The sequence below is a fragment of the Coregonus clupeaformis genome, unplaced genomic scaffold (genome assembly GCF_020615455.1).
Source record: "Coregonus clupeaformis isolate EN_2021a unplaced genomic scaffold, ASM2061545v1 scaf1343, whole genome shotgun sequence".
In the NCBI taxonomy this organism is placed as follows: domain Eukaryota; kingdom Metazoa; phylum Chordata; class Actinopteri; order Salmoniformes; family Salmonidae; genus Coregonus; species Coregonus clupeaformis.
In genome coordinates this window covers 1-15,514 of record NW_025534797.1, presented here as the reverse complement: position 1 = coordinate 15,514, position 15,514 = coordinate 1, and the positions used below count along the sequence as shown (strand labels likewise).

General features: G+C 47.8%; 1 pseudogene; it reads left to right on the top strand.

The window, feature by feature from the left end:
• LOC123486912 overlaps nt 1-15,495 on the top strand; it is a 48,372-nt pseudogene extending 32,877 nt beyond the window's left edge.
• The last annotated feature ends 19 nt before the right edge of the window (nt 15,496-15,514 follow it).

Genomic DNA, 15,514 nt, shown 5'->3' with positions numbered 1-15,514 from the left:
ACTGGAGATTAGCATAGGCTGGGATGAAGTCAGCTTTGTTGGCAGCAGAACGGCAGTTCCAGAGGCTGCCTGAGACCTGGAACTCCAGGTGTGGGGTGCGTGCAGGGACCACCAGGTTAGAGAGGCAGCAGCCACGCGGTGTGGGGCGTTTGTGTAGCCTGTGCAGAGAGGAGAGAACAGGGATAGGCAGAGGCATAGTTGACAGGCTGTAGCAGATGGCTACAATAATGCAGAGGAGATCGGAATGAAATGAACTAAACATCTGGGAGAGTAGAGAGCAGGGCCTCCCTCACCCAAATGAAAAATAATTTTCGTTTAGTTCTATTTTCTTCTGGGTCTATTTAGTCAGTTATAGTCTCGTCAATTGCCACTGAAAAATAGGTGTTTTGAAGAATATCGTCACTATTTTAGTTGGTGAAATGAACACTGGTGTGGCGTGTGTGTGTGAGAGAAAATGAGGGAGTGAGTGAGATCTTGCCGGTAAGTGAGTGAGTCATCGTTGACTGAAAAGTGTTCCCCAACTTTCTCTGTGAAAGTGTGTCTCACTGCGTCTCAACTCAAGCCCTAATGTGTGCAGATGACTCTCATATGGGCCTGTATTCATGTCTCACACTCACAAAGGAAGCACCATGAGTCACACTATGGGGTAGAATAGGGCTTGTGTGTTACTGAGCAACAATATGGGGTAGAATAGGGCTTGTGTGTTACTGAGCAACAATATGGGGTATAATAGGGCTTGTGTGTTACTGAGCAACAATATGGGGTATAATAGGGCTTGTGTGTTACTGAGCAACAATATGGGGTAGAATAGGGCTTGTGTGTTACTGAGCAACAATATGGGGTAGAATAGGGCTTGTGTGTTACTGAGCAACAATATGGACCATTGATCAGAGAGGGTGATGCTACATCTCTATATTGATTTATGATGGAGGTATAGGTGCTATGTGAAACTAACCTTGGGTTATCTCTTCCCCTCTTCTCTCTCCTCCCCTCTTCTCTCTCCTCCCCTTCTCTCTCCTCCCCTTCTCTCTCCTCCCCTCTTCTCTCCCCTCCCCTTCTCTCTCCTCCTCTTCTCTCTCCTCCTCTTCTCTCTCTCCTCCTCTTCTCTCTCCTCCTCTTCTCTCTCTTCCCATCTCTCTCCCTCCACTTCTCTTTCCTCCCCCTTCTCTCCTCCCTTCTCTCTCCTCCTCTTCTCTCTCCTCCCCTTCTCTCTCTCTCTCTTCTCTCCCTCTTCTTCTCCCTTCTCTCTCCTCCCCCTTCTCTCTCCTCCCCTTCTCTCTCCTCCCTCTTCTCTCCCCTCCCCTTCTCTCTCCTCCTCTTCTCTCTCCTCCTCTTCTCTCTCCTCCTCTTCTCTCTCCTTCCCATCTCTCTCCTCCACTTCTCTTTCCTCCCCTTCTCTCTCCTCCTCTTCTCTCTCCTCCTCTTCTCTCTCCTCCCCTTCTCTCTCCTCCTCTTCTCTCCCCTCTTCTTCTCCCTTCTCTCTCCTCCCCTTCTCTCTCCTCCCCTTCTCTCCCCTCCCCTTCTCTCCCCTCCCCTTCTCTCTCCTCCCCTTCTCTCTCCTCCCCTTCTCTCTCCTCCTCTTCTCTCTCCTCCCCTTCTCTCTCCTCCCCTCTTCTCTCTCCTCCCCTTCTCTCTCCTCCCCTCTTCTCTCTCCTCCCCTTCTCTCTCCTCCTCTTCTCTCTCCTCTCCTTCTCTCCCCTCTTCTCTTCTCTCCCCTCATATTCTCTCCCCTCCTCTTCTCCCTTCTCTCCTCCCCTTCTCTCTCCTCCCCTTCTCTCTCCTCCCCTTCTCTCTCCTCCCCTTCTCTCTCCTCCCCTTCTCTCTCCTCCCCTTCTCTCTCCTCTCCTTCTCTCTCCTCTCCTCCTCTCTCCTCCCCTTCTCTATCCTCATCTTCTCTCCCCATCCCCCCAACAGCGTGAGGACAGCCCCAGTCCAAAGCGTCAGAGGCTATCCGGCCAATCAGTGCTGGATCTCTCCACTGTGGCCCCACCCTCAACCCCCTCTCCACCAATGAGGCCATGGGAGCTGCCCCCCAGTCGCAGACCTCCCCCTAACCCCCACTACCACCAGGAGCGCTGCCATACACCTGCCAGACACAGACACAGGTAAGAGACTGTTACCTCACCTGGTACTGTGCTTTTAGCTTGATTACTTTGCTTGGTTCATTTTACAGTCAGTCAGTTACTCAGTCAGTTAGGTAGCTATTCAGTTTGGAAGATTTCTCAGTAGTCAATATTGACCAGTAAGAGCTAACATGATGATGATGATTGTAACTATGATGATGGTATATTCATAGTTAATGATTTGATTATAGTTATCAGAATGATGAAGACTTAACTCCTCCCCCTCTCCTTTCCTCCAGTCCTCCAGCGCGTCGCCAGCGTGGCCGTCTCTCCCGTCCCCCACGTCACCTCCCCCCTCCTCCCCACCACCCTTCCCCTCCTCCCCCCTCCATCCGACTAGACCCCCAGGACCAAAACTACCGCCACCACCACCCTCACCCCCACCAGAGCTACCCTCACCCCCTCCTCCCCCTACGGCCAGCCCCCCAGCCCCTGCTAGAGGGGGTGGAGGAGCCCGAGCTGTTCCACCCCCCACCCTATCGCAACGGTTACTGCACCCCTGCTGTCCATCATTCTCATCAAGCAGCTCACCACCAGGCACAGCAGCAAGGAACCATGGTTATGGACCTACATGAACAGGTTAGTCCCAGTCTCCTATATATTAACTCTCTCTCTCCAACAGGCTTCAGTCCCAGTCTCCTATATATTAACTCTCTCTCTCTCCAACATGCTTCAGACCCAGTCTCCTATATATTAACTCTCTCTCTCTCCTCAACAGGCTTCAGTCCCAGTCTCCTATATATTAACTCTCTCTCTCCAACAGGCTTCAGTCCCAGTCTCCTATATATTAACTCTCTCTCTCCAACATGCTTCAGACCCAGTCTCCTATATATTAACTCTCTCTCTCTCCAACAGGCTTCAGTCCCAGTCTCCTATATAATAACTCTCTCTCTCTCCAACAGGCTTCAGTCCCAGTCTCCTATATATTAACTCTCTCTCTCTCTCCAACAGGCTTCAGTCCCAGTCTCCCTATATTAACTCTCTCTCTCTCCAACAGGCTTCAGTCCCAGTCTCCTATATATTAACTCTCCTCTCTCTCCAACAGGCTTCAGTCCCAGTCTCCTATATATTAACTCTCTCTCTCTCTCAACAGGCTTCAGTCCCAGTCTCCTATATATTAACTCTCTCTCTCTCTCCAACAGGCTTCAGTCCCAGTCTCCTATATATTAACTATCTCTCTCTCTCTCCAACAGGCTTCAGTCCCAGTCTCCTATATATTAACTATCTCTCTCTCTCTCCAACAGGTTAGTCCCAGTCTCCTATATATTAATTCTCTGTCTCTCTCTCCAACAGGCTTCAGTCCCAGTCTCCTATATATTAACTCTCTCTCTCCAACAGGCTTCAGTCCCAGTCTCCTATATATTAACTCTCTCTCTCTCCAACATGCTTCAGACCCAGTCTCCTATATATTAACTCTCTCTCTCTCTCTCTCCAACAGGCTTCAGTCCCAGTCTCCTATATATTAACTCTCTCTCTCTCCAACAGGCTTCAGTCCCAGTCTCCTATATATTAACTCTCTCTCTCTCTCCAACAGGCTTCAGTCCCAGTCTCCTATATATTAACTCTCTCTCTCTCCCAACAGGCTTCAGTCCCAGTCTCCTATATATTAACTCTCTCTCTCTCAACAGGCTTCAGTCCCAGTCTCCTATATATTAACTCTCTCTCTCTCCAACAGGCTTCAGTCCCAGTCTCCTATATATTAACTATCTCTCTCTCTCTCCAACAGGCATCAGTCCCAGTCTCCTATATATTAACTCTCTCTCTCTCCAACAGGCTTCAGTCCCAGTCTCCTATATATTAACTCTCTCTCTCTCTCCAACAGGCTTCAGTCCCAGTCTCCCTATATATTAACTCTCTCTCTCTCTCCAACAGGCTTCAGTCCCAGTCTCCTATATTTAACTCTCTCTCTCTCTCCAACAGGCTTCAGTCCCAGTCTCCTATATATTAACTCTCCTCTCTCTCCAACAGGCTTCAGTCCCAGTCTCCTATATTAACTCTCTCTCTCTCTCAACAGGCTTCAGTCCCAGTCTCCTATATATTAACTCTCTCTCTCTCTCCAACAGGCTTCAGTCCCAGTCTCCTATATATTAACTCTCTCTCTCTCTCCAACAGGCTTCAGTCCCAGTCTCCTATATATTAACTCTCTCTCTCTCTCTCTCTCCAACAGGCTTCAGTCCCAGTCTCCTATATATTAACTCTCTCTCTCTCCAACAGGCTTCAGTCCCCGTCTCCTATATATTAACTCTCTCTCTCCAACAGGCTTCAGTCCCAGTCTCCTATATATTAACTCTCTCTCTCTCCAACAGGCTTCAGTCCCAGTCTCCTATATATTAACTCTCTCTCTCTCCAACAGGCTTCAGTCCCAGTCTCCTATATATTAACTCTCTCTCTCTCTCTCCAACAGGCTTCAGTCCCAGTCTCCTATATATTAACTCTCTCTCTCTCTCCAACAGGCTTCAGTCCCAGTCTCCTATATATTAACTATCTCTCTCTCTCCAACAGGCTTCAGTCCCAGTCTCCTATATATTAACTCTCTCTCTCTCCAACAGGCTTCAGTCCCAGTCTCCTATATATTAACTCTCTCTCTCTCCAACAGGCTTCAGTCCCAGTCTCCTATATATTAACTCTCTCTCTCTCTCTCCAACAGGCTTCAGTCCCAGTCTCCTATATATTAACTCTCTCTCTCTCTCTCCAACAGGCTTCAGTCCCAGTCTCCTATATATTAACTATCTCTCTCTCTCCAACAGGCTTCAGTCCCAGTCTCCTATATATTAACTCTCTCTCTCTCTCTCCAACAGGCTTCAGTCCCAGTCTGCTATATATTAACTCTCTCTCTCTCCAACAGGCTTCAGTCCCAGTCTCCTATATATTAACTCTCTCTCTCTCCAACAGGCTTCAGTCCCAGTCTCCTATATATTAACTCTCTCTCTCTCCAACAGGCTTCAGTCCCAGTCTCCTATATATTAACTCTCTCTCTCTCCAACAGGCTTCAGTCCCAGTCTCCTATACGGTGACTGCTGTCCCTCCTCATCGTGGTCTAGTTACTCCTCTGTATACAGGACAGCACCTCCCTCCTGTCTGCTCCTCTCAACAACAGATCCCAGCCTGCAGTGTGGTCTTCAGTACCGGACAACACTACCACCCTGTGAGTAGAAGGAGGGAGGGAGGGAGTATTGGGGTGTGTGTGTTTGCAGTGTGGTCTTCAGTACAGGACAACACTACCACCCTGGGACTTAACAACAGTCCTTTTATTGGTTCTCCTGGGTCATGTCCAAGAGGGCACAACATTTTGAACATTTCAGGTACAAATGTCTAGTCTGGTACCAGTCTGTCTAGCTATCATCTAGTCTGGTACCAGTCTGTTTAGCTATCATCTAGTCTGGTACCAGTCTGTTTAGCTATCATCTAATCTGGTACCAGTCTGTCTAGCTATCATCTAATCTGGTACCAGTCTGTCTAGCTATCATCTAGTCTGGTACCAGTCTGTTTAGCTATCATCTAATCTGGTACCAGTCTGTTCAGCTATCATCTAGTCTGGTACCAGTCTGTTTAGCTATCAGTCTAGTCCGTGTCATATGACAGAGGTGGCAAGAAGTAAATGATAGCTAGACAGACTGGTACCAGACTAGATGATAGCTAGACAGACTGGTACCAGACTAGATGATAGCTAGACAGACTGGTACCAGACTAGATGATAGCTGAACAGACTGGTACCAGACTAGATGATAGCTAAACAGACTGGTACCAGACTAGATGATAGCTAAACAGACTGGTACCAGACTAGACCAAGGAGTGGAATGATAGCTAAAGAGACTGGTACCAGACTAGACCAAGGGGTGGACTGATAGCTAAACAGACTGGTATCAGACTAGTCCAAGGAGTGAATGATAGCTAAACAGACTGGTACCAGACTAGATGATCGCTAAACAGACTGGTACCAGACTAGACCAAGGAGTGAATGATAGCTAAACAGACTGGTACCAGACTAGATGATAGCTAAACAGACTGGTACCAGACTAGACCAAGGAGTGAATGATAGCTAAACAGACTGGTACCAGACTAGATGATAGCTAAACAGACTGGTACCAGACTAGATGATAGCTAAACAGACTGGTACCAGACTAGATGATAGCTAGACAGACTGGTACCAGACTAGATGATAGCTAGACAGACTGGTACCAGACTAGATGATAGCTGAACAGACTGGTACCAGACTAGATGATAGCTAAACAGACTGGTACCAGACTAGATGATAGCTAAACAGACTGGTACCAGACTAGACCAAGGAGTGGAATGATAGCTAAAGAGACTGGTACCAGACTAGACCAAGGGGTGGACTGATAGCTAAACAGACTGGTATCAGACTAGTCCAAGGAGTGAATGATAGCTAAACAGACTGGTACCAGACTAGATGATAGCTAGACAGACTGGTACCAGACTAGATGATAGCTAGACAGACTGGTACCAGACTAGATGATAGCTGAACAGACTGGTACCCAGACTAGATGATAGCTAGACAGACTGGTACCAGACTAGATGATAGCTAGACAGACTGGTACCAGACTAGATGATAGCTGAACAGACTGGTACCAGACTAGATGATAGCTAGACAGACTGGTACCAGACTAGATGATAGCTAAACAGACTGGTACCAGACTAGATGATAGCTAGACAGACTGGTACCAGACTAGATGATAGCTAAACAGACTGGTACCAGACTAGATGATAGCTGAACAGACTGGTACCAGACTAGATGATAGCTAGACAGACTGGTACCAGACTAGATGATAGCTAAACAGACTGGTACCAGACTAGATGATAGCTGAACAGACTGGTACCAGACTAGATGATAGCTAAACAGACTGGTACCAGACTAGATGATAGCTGAACAGACTGGTACCAGACTAGATGATAGCTAGACAGACTGGTACCAGACTAGATGATAGCTGAACAGACTGGTACCAGACTAGATGATAGCTGAACAGACTGGTACCAGACTAGACCAAGGAATGGAATGATAGCTGAACAGACTGGTATCCAGGCTAAGACATGTATTGTATAGAACATGAGTTATTGTGCTACTTACGAGAGAAGTGTATCGGTTGTACATAGCAACAGATAGGTAGCTTAGTGGGTAAGAGCGTTGTGCCAGTAACCGAAAGGTCGCTGGTTCTAATCCCCGAGCCGACTAGGTGAAAAATCTGTCGATGTGCCCTTGAGCAAGACACTTAACCCTAATTGCTCCTGTAAGTCGCTCTGGATAAGAGCGTCTGCTAAATGACTAAAATGTAAATGTATAATATATTCAGGTCATTGAAGCCTCCACCCAGGTGTGATGTTGTTGCTATGATTGTTGGTGTTTGCTGCCCCCTAATGGCAAAAATAATGAAATGAAGATTTATGTCGTTGACATGAAAAATTGTATCAAACCTCTCTCTCTCTCCCCCCTCTCTCTCTCTCTCCTCTCTCTCTCTCTCTCCCTCTCTCTCTCTCTCCCCACTTCTCGCTCCTCTCTCTCTCTCTCTCTCTCTCCCTCTCTCTCTCTCCCCCTCTCTCCCCCTCTCTCTCTCTCTCCCCCTCTCGCTCCTCTCTCTCTCTCTCTCTCTCTCTACCCCTCTCTCTCTCTCCCCCTCTCCCCCTCTCTCTCTCTCTCTCCCCCCTCTCTCTCTCTCTCTCTCCCCCCTCTCTCTCGCCTCTCTCTCTCTCTCTCTCTCTCTCCTCTCTCTCCCTCTCAGATGCTGGGGGCGTGTTCGGTGCAGCATGTGCCCTATGTCTTTCCCCTCGCTCCTCTCCAGTGATGCCCCTTTCCTCCTCCACCCCCCACCTCTCTCACCACCCCCCCACCTCCCTCCACCTGGGACAGTTCCTTCCCTTCCAGACACAACAGGCCAGATCGGTAAGAAACACATTACTCTGATTTTCATTATAATAAGGGAATTGTGTTTTTTATGACTTTTTCCACAAACGCAGTGTTTCTCAAAGTACCCAAACTAGTTTATTTTTAATATCCTGCCATTAGATGTGCTACCCAGAGTCTTTAACCATTAAGGTAGTGTTGCTACCCAGAGCCTTTAACCATTAAGGTAGTGTTGCTACCCAGAGTCTTTAACCATTAAGGTAGTGTTGCTACCCAGAGTCTTTTAACCATTAAGGTAGTGTTGCTACCCAGAGCCTTTAACCATTAAGGTAGTGTTGCTACCCAGAGCCTTAACCATTAAGGTAGTGTTGCTACCCAGAGCCTTTAACCATTAAGGTAGTGTTGCTACCCAAGGTCTTTAACCATTAAGGTAGTGTTGCTACCCAGAGTCTTTAACCATTAAGGTAGTGTTGCTACCCAGAGTCTTTAACGTTAAGGTAGTGTTGCTACCCAGAGCCTTTAACCATTAAGGTAGTGTTGCTACCCAGAGCCTTTAACCATTAAGGTAGTGGTGCTACCCAGAGTCTTTAACCATTAAGGTAGTGGTGCTACCCAGAGCCTTTAACCATTAAGGTAGTGTTGCTACCCAGAGTCTTTAACCAGTAAGGTAGTGTTGCTACCCAGAGTCTTTAACCATTAAGGTAGTGTTGCTACCAGAGTCTTTAACCATTAAGGTAGTGTTGCTACCAGAGCCTTTAACCATTAAGGTAGTGTTGCTACCCAGAGTCTTTAACCATTAAGGTAGTGTTGCTACCAGAGCCTTTAACCATTAAGGTAGTGTTGCTACCAGAGTCTTTAACCATTAAGGTAGTGTTGCTACCCAGAGCCTTTAACCATTAAGGTAGTGTTGCTACCCAGAGTCTTTAACCATTAAGGTAGTGTTGCTACCCAGAGCCTTTAACCATTAAGGTAGTGTTGCTACCAGAGTCTTTAACCATTAAGGTAGTGTTGCTACCCAGAGTCTTTAACCATTAAGGTAGTGTTGCTACCCAGAGCCTTTAACCATTAAGGTAGTGTTGCTACCCAGAGTCTTTAACCATTAAGGTAGTGTTGCTACCCAGAGCCTTTAACCATTAAGGTAGTGTTGCTACCCAGAGCCTTTAACCATTAAGGTAGTGTTGCTACCCAGGGTCTTTAACCATTAAGGTAGTGTTGCTACCCAGAGCCTTTAACCATTAAGGTAGTGTTGCTACCCAGAGCCTTTAACCATTAAGGTAGTGTTGCTACCCAGAGCCTTTAACCATTAAGGTAGTGTTGCTTTTCAGGCCCTTTAACCTGGGTAGCAACACTACCTTAAGTCAGTCTCATATTCACATCTTAAATTGTCTGACTTGTCTTCTATTCACAATGTGCTCACATTAGTCAAACTGACTTGACATAACAGTTTAGAATCCATTATAACCTTTTATCCTGGCCTAGAGAACCCTTGAGGCTAGATAACACGTTTCTGTAACAGCTCATAATCCCCTTATGTATGCCTACGATCCTTCATAACACTTTTTGTATGCCTATGACCCTTCATAAACCTTTTTGTATGCGTATGACCCTTCATAATCCTTTTTGTATGCCTATGACCCTTCATAACCCTTTGTATCCCTGTCATAGCCGTTGCAGAGGATAGAGAACGAGGTGGAGCTGCTAGGAGAGCACCTGTCTGTGGGAGGGGGGTTCAGCTACCCTCATGGAGGACACCACCCTTCCTCCCTGTCCCCCTCCACACCTCTCCAGTTCCTCTCTCACCATGACCCCCTGTCACAGGAGCTGTTCGGAGTGGTAAGACACACACACACACACATACCCCACCCCTCCTCCCTGTCCCCCTCCACACCCCTCCAGTTCCTCTCTCACCACGACCCCCCTGTCACAGGAGCTGTTCGGAGTGGTAAGACACACACACATACCCCACCCTTCCTCCCTGTCCCCCTCCACACCCCTCCAGTTCCTGTCTCACCACGACCCCTGTCACAGGAGCTGTTCACCACACACCTCTGCCAGCCATCAAAACACCGGCCCAAGGGCTCTCTTACAGGGCCACTCGTCCTACACGTATTTGAATTGATTAAGTGACCCCATTTAGTTCCTGGCAAGGCAGAGCTACTCTTCCTGGGGTCCAGGAAAATTAAGGCAGGTATACATTTTTAAAAAACATTACAATACATTCAAAACATTTCACACACTTCCTCACAGACAGAGAACAACATGTCCTTACATCTATGAAGAGTTCCACACAGACAGAGAACAACATGTCCTTAATCTATGAAGAGTTCCACACAGATAGAGAACATTACATTTACATTTTAGTCATTTAGCAGACGCTCTTATCCAGAGCGACTTACAGGAGCAATTAGGGTTAAGTGCCTTGCTCAAGGGCACATTTACGTCATTTAGCAGACGCTCTTATCCAGAGCGACTACAAATTGGTGCATTCACCCTATAGCCAGTGGGATAACCACTTTACAATTATACTTTTTTTTTTTTTTTTGGGGGGTAGAAGGATTACTTTATCCTATCCCAGGTGTTCTTTAAAGAGGTGGGGTTTCAAATGTCTCCCGGAAGGTGGGTGAGTGACTCCGCTGTCCTGGCGTCCGTGAGGGAGCTTGTTCCACCATTGGGGTGCCAGAGCAGCGAACAGCTTTGACTGGGCTGAGCGGGAACTATGCTTCCGCAGAGGAAGGGAGCCAGCAGGCCAGAGGTGGATGAACGCAATGCCCTCGCCTGGGTGTAGGGACTGATCAGAGCCTGAAGGTACGGAGGTGCCGTTCCCCTCACTGCTCCATAGGCAAGCACCATGGTCTTGTAACGGATGCGAGCTTCAACTGGAAGCCAGTGGAGTGTGCGGGAGGAGGGGGTGACGGGAGAGAACTTGGGAAGGTTGAACACCAGACGGGGCTGCGGCATTCTGGATGAGTTGTAGGGGTTTAATGGCACAGGCAGGGAGCCCAGCCAACAGCGAAGTTGCAGTAATCAGACGGGAGATGACAAGTGCCTGGATTAGGACCTGTGCCGCTTCCTGTGTAAGGCAGGGTCGCAGTTCTCCGAATGTTGTAGAGCATGAACCTGCAGGATCGGGTCACCGTCTTGATGTTGGCGGAGAAACGACAGGGTGTTGTCCAGGGTCACGCCAAGGCTCTTCGCACTCTGGGAGGAGGACACAACGGAGTTGTCAACCGTGATGGCGAGATCATGGAACGGGCAGTCCTTCCCCGGGGAGGAAGAGCAGCTCCGTCTTGCCAGGGTTCAGCTTGAGGTGGTGATCCGTATCCATACTGATATGTCGGCCAGACATGCAGAGATGCGATTCGCCACCTGGTTATCAGAAGGGGGAAAGGAGAAGATTAGTTGTGTATCATCAGCGTAGCAATGATAGGAGAGGCCATGTGAGGATATGACAGAGCCAAGTGACTTGGTGTATAGGGGAGAAAAGGAGAGGGCCTAGAACTGAGCCCTGGGGGACACCAGTGGTGAGAGCACGTGGTGCGGAGACAGCTTCTCGCCACGCCACTTGGTAGGAGCGACCGGTCAGGTAGGACGCAATCCAGGAGTGAGCCGTGCCGGAGATGCCCAGCTCGGAGAGGGTGGAGAGGAGGATCTGATGGTTCACTGTATCAAAGGCAGCAGACAGGTCTAGAAGGACAAGAGCAGAGGAGAGAGAGTTAGCTTTAGCAGTGCGGAGAGCCTCCGTGACACAGAGAAGAGCAGTTCTCAGTTGAATGACCAGTCCTGAAACCTGACTGGTTTGGATCAAGAAGGTCATTCTGAGAGAGATAGCAAGAGAGTTGGCTAAAGACGGCACGCTCAATAGTTTTGGAAAGAAAAGAAAGAAGGGATACTGGTCTGTAGTTGTTGACATCAGTGGGATCGAGTGTTGGTTTTTTGAGAAGGGGTGCAACTCTCGCTCTCTTGAAGACGGAAGGGACATGGCCAGCGGTCAAGGATGAGTTGATCAGCGAGGTGAGGTAGGGGAGAAGGTCACCGGAGATGGTCTGGAGAAGAGAGGAGGGGATGGGGGTCAAGCGGGCAGGTTGTTGGGCGGCCTGCAGTCACTAGTCGCAAGATTTTATCTGGAGAGAGAGGGGAGAAAGAAGTCAAGCATAGGGTAGGCAGTGTGAGCGGACCAGCAGTGTCACTAGACTTAACAAACGAGGATCGGATGTCGTCAACCTTCTTTCAAAGTGGTTGACAAAGTCATCCACAGAGAGGGAGGAGGGGGATTCAGCAGTGAGGAGAATGTGGCAAAGAGCTTCCTAGGGTTAGAGGCAGATGCTTGGAATTTAGAGTGGTAGAAAGTGGCCTTAGCAGCAGAAACAGATGAAGAAAATGTAGAGAGGAGGGAGTGAAAAAGATGCCAGGTCGGCAGGGAGTTTAGTTTTCTTCCATTTCCGCTCAGCTGCCCGGAGCTCTGTTCTGTGAGCTCGCAATGAGTCATCAAGCCACAGAGCTGGAGGGGAGGACCGAGCCGGCCGGGAGGATAGGGGACACAGGGAGTCAAAGGATGCAGAAAGGGAGGAGAGGAGGGTTGAGGAGGCAGAATCGGGAGATTGGAGGGAGAAGGATTGAGCAGAGGGAAGAGATGATAGGATGGAAGAGGAGAGAGTAGTGGGAGAGAGAGAGAAGTGCGGCGCGCGTTACCATCTGTGTAGGGGCAGAGTGAGTAGTGTTGGAGGAGAGCGAGAGAGAAAAGGATACAAAGTAGTGGTCGGAGACATGGAGGGGAGTTGCAGTGAGATTAGTAGAAGAGCAACATCTAGTAAAGATGAAGTCAAGCGTATTGCCTGCCTTGTGAGTGGGGGATGGTGAGAGGGTGAGGCTCAAAAGAGGAGAGGAGTGGAAAGAAGGAGGCAGAGAAAATGAGTCAAATGTAGACGCGGGAGGTTGAAATCCCCAAAAACTGTGAAGGGTGAGCCATCTCAGGAAAGGAACTTATCAAGGCCAAGCTCATTGATGAACTCTCCAAGGAACCTGGAGGGCGATAGATGACAAGGATATTAAGCTTAAATGGGCTAGTGACTGTGACAGCGTGGAATTCAAATGAGGAGATAGACAGATGGGTTAGGGGAAAAATTGAGAATGACCACTTGGGAGAGATGAGGATTCCTGTGCCACCACCCCTCTGACCAGATGCTCTCGGGTATGCGAGAACACATGGTCAGACGAGGAGAGAGCAGTAGGAGTAGCAGTGTTTTCAGTGGTAATCCATGTTTCCGTCAGTGCCAGGAAGTCGAGGGACTGGAGGGTAGCATAGGCTGGGATGAAGTCAGCCTTGTTGGCGGCAGAACGGCAGTTCCAGAGGCTGCCTGAGACCTGAACTCCAGGTGTGTGGTGCGTGCAGGGACCACCAGGTTAGAGAGGCAGCAGCCACGCGGTGTGAGGCGTTTGTGTAGCCTGTGCAGAGAGAGAGAACAGGGATAGGCAGAGTGCATAGTTGACAGGCTGCAGCAGATGGCTACAATAATGCAGAGGAGATCGGGATGAAATGAACTAAACATCAGGGAAAGGAGAGAGCAGGCCTCCTCACCCAAAAAAAAAAATATATATATATATAACTCTCCCAACTTCCACCTCAGAAACTATAAGTGTTTCACTGAACCACCCGAGTAAAACTCTCCCAACTTCCACTTTAGAAATTAGAATTGTTGTAAACTACAGCAGACTGTTATCAGTAGCTGTAATTAAGTACAGCAGCTACCAACCACCTAACGTTAATGCTCGGATGAGGTTAGAAAAACAGCTGAATGGTAGCAGCTAGCTGGCTCAATCACAGGTACTCTTAAGCATGAAATAACATTGGAAACAATTAACCACAGTTGCAAAAAGTTACCAGTAGCTACCCGAGCTACTAGCTTTGTTGGTCCAAGTAGTGGGTAGGCTAGCCTGTAGCTTCGCTGAGTCCGCCGAATACAGTCCTTACCTACAATAATTACCTACAATAACCTTCAATAACTACCTGAGTAAGCTACCTATAATACCAAACTACAATACCTACCTACAATCTAAATACATGGTTTAAGCTTAACTCAACACCATATAAGAAGCCGAGCTTACCTTCCATAACGCAGCAATGATTAAACGCTTGGGTAGCTAGCACAAAGATACTGTATTTAGCTACCACAGTACAGCCTGCTGGTAGTGTTGGCTGGCTAGCAATGGATACTGTGTTGACTTTGTTTGAAAAACGACGCTAGCTACGAACGAATGTAGCTGGCTAAAAGGATATTGTTTTTAGTTGCTATACGTTGCTAATAGCTACTCGCCAACTAATCCAGGAGGTGAGTTAGCTAGTTGCAGGCTACATCCGCACCGCCGAATACAAAAGTAACCTACAATAACTACACAACAGCTACCCACAACAGCCCACGATGCCTACCTATACTACTTAATAATATACAAGCCCACGATGCCTACCTATAGTACCTATTACAATCTAAATACATAGTTTAAGCCTTACTCGACAAAGCCCAAGCTATGTATAAAGCCAAACTGGCAGACTGCAATCAGTAGCCGAAATTAAGTACAGCAGCTACCAACCACCTAACGTTAATGATAATGAGGTTAGAAAAACAGCTGAAGGTGGCAGCTAGTTGGCTCAATTACAGGTACTCTTAAGCGTGAAATAACATTGAAACAGCTAACCACAGTTGCTAAAAGTTACCGTAGCTACCCGCTAGCTAGCTAGCTTTGTTGGTCCAAGTAGTGGGTAGGCTAGCCTCGTCTTCCGCCGGGGTCCGCCGAATACAGTCCTTACCTACAATAATTACCTACAATAACCTACAATAACTACCTGAGTAAACTACCTATAATACCTAACTACAATACCTACCTACAATCTAAATACATGGTTTAAGCTTTACTCAACACCATATAAGAAGCCAAGCTTACCTCCTGCTAGAGAAAACACTGTACAATAAGAGAGCGACATCATACAGAGCACGCATCATGCAGTAATTAAGAACATCAATGACAGATTTTGGTACCTTTTTCGGATCAGCACTGCGTTTGAACATGTCCCCACATCTATGAAGAGTTCTTACCTTTCTCTCTCTCTCTCAGCCGTACCCCACTTCATGCTCGGCAATCACAGGACGTCGTTACGTTCCACAGACCGTGCCCCGCGACCACCCTGGCTTCCTGCCTTACTTCCTGTGAGAGTACTTGCTCTCTTGTTGTTGTAGCAACCGTGAATTAGATGTGCAATGTTGGAATAAATCATGTGTTTATATGGTATAATACTGAATGATATGAGGCATCATGTTACTACAGTATTGTAATAAATCATGTGTTTATATGGTTTAATACTGGATGATATGAGGCATGTGATCATCATTTGTTTATTCAAATCTCTCCATCTCTCCCTCTCCTCTCGCTCTCTCAGGTCGATGCTTCCAGTGGGTCCTACAGTCGGGTCCTCCCATCAGTCTGGAGTTAGATGTGGATGATGGAGAGGTAGAGAACTATGAGGTAAGCTAGCAACACAGCT